Raw genomic sequence first — 4,425 nt, 5'->3', positions numbered from 1 at the left:
GGGTTACAAACGGCTACGGCAGCCCACGGAGATTGTGTTTGGTCGGCCGCGATCCTCACTCCGGTTCCTAAGCTACAGATAGTGCTGCTAGCGCCCTGCTTCCTGACGTACATTTCCTGCAATAACAGGACGTCAAGTCGCTTTTCGGCTACAAGCTGACGCACTTCGCCGCTGACTACATCTGAACGTCGCATGTTCAGTTGCATTATCCTAATTCCCGTGTACGCATTCGCGGTCGCGGGCTCCGAAAGCCTTTCTCCTTGTTGTACGTTCGAGTGGGTAGTGGGGACGCTGGTCGAGAGCGGAGACGAAGCGCTTGCGGGCACAGAAGCCCTGGTCGACGCGGGCACGGACGCGGTTTCGCACGCAATCGCGGGACTATTCGCGGAGCTAATCGCGGAGCTAATTCCCGATTCCCTTCCCGGGTGGTTTTGGACGGCCTGAAGACCGGAACCTCGTTGGGTCTGCACCATCGTCGGCCGCAGTCGTCGATCGCGTTACGCGGAGGCTCCGCGTCTCGACTGATGGTGCGACCGTGTGTGTCCCACGTTGTCCTCCGACCTCTGACGGGCGAAGTGTTGCCGGCCGGAGTCTTCTCACCGCTTCCATGTTAGTCTCCCCCGGCCCAGCTCCCACCCGGGGATCCGAATGGGGAGCGAGTTTACCTCCGGAGTATTTTGAGCTTGAGGAGACCATCATGTTTGTAAATTTTTAGCGCGGCTGGTTTGGTAGACCCCCAGTGCCCGGGTCAGCTGGAAAAGTGAAGGAGTATAGGTTAGTGCACGGAGGGATCCTCCTGTCGGAGCGACTAGTTGTAATTGTTCTCTGTAATTTTGGCCTCTGCCTGACTCTCGATGGAGCTCGAAACCGCGGTCACAGTGTGACTCTCGCAGGAGTTCCGGGCCTCGGTCGGCAGCGGCTCGTTTCCGACAGGGTGCTAGCACGTCGGGTGGGACGGCCCAGCGGCTAGGGAAATGGGAGACAAGTACTTATAGTGGTTGTCTCCTCCACTTTTTAGTGCTCCGTTGGAGCGTCACCTCGGCGTCCACCTTTGTATAATTATAGTGACAACGGCGCCTCCGCTTGCATGTTTATCGGCTATCTTCCGGCGGCGTGTTGCTTCCCCCGATTTTATCGAGTCCCCAGCGGCGTATTGCTTTTGGGTGACCCGATTTTTCTAAGTCCCAGCAGCGTATTGCTTCTGGGACCGTCTTTTCGAGTTGGCGGCGTGTTGCCACTGAATCTTCAGGCTCATTGGGGAGAACATCGCCTCGTCGGATCTTTTTTGCCGGCCTGCACGTTCTGGCCCGGCAACATGCAAATCTGCAAAAGTGTTCAAAGCAAAATAGGAATCAATAAGTACCAGCAGCGTGTTGCCTCTATAGTACTCATCGATGGAGGCGTATTGCCTCCAGCACTTGCTTATTAGACGGGTGTCGTAGTTCCCGTCTATTTCGACTCATGTCTTTCGCTCCTATTCGCAAGTTCTGAATGCCCTCTTCATTCGACTGCGAGTTTCTCCGACGTTTAGCTCAATTCCCTCCGTCGGAGGCTTTGTAGCTGCTTCTAGACTACATTATTCATGCAAGCGGTTACACGCCCCCATTAAAACGTGTCTTTGCCGTCGCGTGCCTTCCTCACGCGCCGGCTAGGCGTCGCCCTACCAGCACATGCCTGTTTCACATGCTGGCGGCGCGGTGCGCTCATATCATCACGCACCGCTTGTCACTCCTCTACCCTCATCTTGGCTCGTGGCATTTGCCGCGTGGCTCGGGGTGTAGGCTCCGGTGGGACTACCGGAGGCTTCACTCATTTAGGAGTTTCTCCCGTGGTGTACGACCGGGTTACGCTCCGGTCCATTGACGCCACGGCGAGGGTTTCTCCGATTCAAAGCGAGCCACGGTGATCGCATAGGACTCACTCACGTAGGAGCTCTTTCTTATATTAGAGCCACGGTGGTCTCATAGGACTCACTCACGTAGGAGCTCTTTCTTATATTAGAGCCACGGTGATCTCATAGGACTCACTCACGTAGGAACTCTCTCTTATACTAGAGCCACGGTGATCGCATAGGACTCACTCACGTAAGAGCTCATTTTACCAGAGCCCCGTTGGTCACCCGAGGGTTTCCAGGTCCTACCGCGTGGAGGAGGGGTTGGCGCACCAGGGAATAAAACCCTGGACCTTCTAGGACCCAAAAAAAAAGGGACAGAGGGAATCTCGTTAATCCAAAGACGCGCATCGCAAACATATTCGGGGAGAATCTACCTAACAGTACAGACCAAAACTGACTCCCGCCATTTACCCGCTGGACCGATAGAACACGATTAGTACACATCGAAATATAACTCGGAAAATTATTTCTCAATAACTCGATAAATACTCATCCTAGCGCTTTCATACTTGATATTTGTCGTTAAAATGCTTTATCACACGATGATCTAATATTTATAATTGTCCGAGTAAGCAGGAAAGATAAGTTTACTCTTGGCGGTCGGAGCAATATTTCTCAAAAATTGCAGCAATACGCGTCCGAGAGCTTTGAAACTCGAGAAATATTGATGAAACGCGGTATCGTGCGTGGATATAACGATTAAAGTCGTGCGGGAGCGTGGGGAGAAAAGTTTACTCTTGGCGGTTGGACTTAGAAAAATTTCGCTCGAGCCGCCGAGCAAGCCATGCGCTCCGAACATTATTCTCAGTTATTCGATAAATATTCATCCTAGAGCTTTGATACTTGATATTTATTGTTAGAATGCGTTATTATACAATGATCTAATATTTATAATGGTCTGGGAACGCTAGGAAAAAAGTTTACTCTTGGCGGTTGGACTTAGAAAAATTTCGCTCGGTCGGAGTTGCACGCAATGCGCCCGGAACATTATTCTGAGTTTATTCGATAAATATTCATCCTAGAGCTTTGATACTTGATATTTATTGTTAGAATGCGTTATTATACAATGATCTAATATTTATAATGGTCTGGGAACGATAGGAAAAAAGTTTACTCTTGGCGGTTGGACTTAGAAAAATTTTGCTCGGTCGGAGTTGGAAGTACCGCGCCCGGAACATTATTCTTAGTTTATTCGATAAATATTCATCCTAGAGCTTTGATACTTGATATTTATTGTTAAAATGCTTTATTATACAATGATATAATATTTATAATGGTCTAGATACGATAGAAAGATAAGTTTACTCTTGGCGGTTGGACTTGAAAAATGTTCAAAGTGCCGAGATAGTATATGAAAAGTTGAATATTTTGTGTTAAATATCCTGGAAATATAAATATTTATTGTGTTGTACAAAAAAATTTTTCATGCAAAAATTTTTCTAAGTCCCAACAGCCCCGCCGGATGGGCTGTTGCCACGGCGGTTTGCGCCCATAAGCGCGCGTGCTATTCACCGCGCGGCGCCGGCGTCCTTGCCGGCCGTTCGGTATCCTTAAGAGACTCGACGGTTCGGCGAGTCGGGCGGTTCAGCGCGCGCTTGGGGCTATTCTACGATCTCGGTCGAGAAGCAGTTCACGGCGCCTCGAGACTTCGGTCTCGACTGTTTCGTTCCGTACTTCGTTTCGAACTTTTCTCTACACAGCGTTGCCACGGGTTGGTGTCTAAGACCGCATGGCCCTTATGTGGCGAGCCTCCCATCGAGGAGGTTGGTGACTTGTATGCACTGATGTGTATACTCGTACTAACTGAGCATCAACTCTTCTATCCGAGCTAAAAGTTTGAGATAGTTATGGAAAGAGTTCTGAGAGAAACTAAAACTAGACAGAAGTCAAACTAAATGTTTGCAGAGAAACGTAAAGTAAATAAAATGAGGTTGGCTTTCGGAGGGGCATTGTTACACCCAGAGTCCAGCATGCGTCCTGTCCGCGCTTCCTCGGCACTTGTGTCGATTGTCCAGCGCCCGTGGTTACGTGCTACGTGGGATACTCGTGCTACTGATGTTAGCTCAACCTGAGAACACAAGGAAACATAAGAATTTGTTCTCGAGAGAAACCCAAAAGGGAAATATTAAACATGAATTTCATGCACTACTTTATGATTTGTGATGCTATGAGAAAAATATAAACCGAGAACGCAGGAATATCTGGCAAATGAATTTGTTCGAGGTTAAAAAGGAAAGGAAAAGAAGGAAGGTGGCAATATGATATAAACTCGTTCGAAAGGTTCTCTGAGAATTCGAACGAGTAAAAATGAATTTATACAAAACTATAAGAGAAGAGAGAGGGAGGAATATATGATATAAACTCGTTCGAAAGGTTCTCTGAGAATTCGAACGAGTAAAAAGGAATTTTTATACAAAACTATAAGAGAGTGTCGTCGACCTGTCTCTGAAAGAGCTGGCGACGAAAAGACACATATATATTATATATTGAAAAAACGACAAAAAATTGTCGAAGCTCCCTGGTTGATCCTG

General features: G+C 48.3%; 1 non-coding gene across 1 annotated transcript in view; it reads left to right on the top strand.

Moving 5' to 3' along the window:
* Positions 1–4,409: 4,409 nt before the first annotated feature.
* Positions 4,410–4,425, top strand: part of LOC143218986 (small subunit ribosomal RNA) — a 1,891-nt gene continuing 1,875 nt past the window's right edge. Inside the window, exon 1 of the ribosomal RNA XR_013011225.1 lies at positions 4,410–4,425. This exon is cut by the window's right edge and continues 1,875 nt beyond it. This is a non-coding gene — a ribosomal RNA (small subunit ribosomal RNA).

Source organism: Lasioglossum baleicum, chromosome 20 (genome assembly GCF_051020765.1).
Source record: "Lasioglossum baleicum chromosome 20, iyLasBale1, whole genome shotgun sequence".
Classification (NCBI taxonomy): Eukaryota; Metazoa; Arthropoda; class Insecta; order Hymenoptera; family Halictidae; genus Lasioglossum; species Lasioglossum baleicum.
The sequence above is the reverse complement of the archived record's forward strand: the minus strand, read 5'-3'. Positions and strand labels throughout refer to the sequence as shown.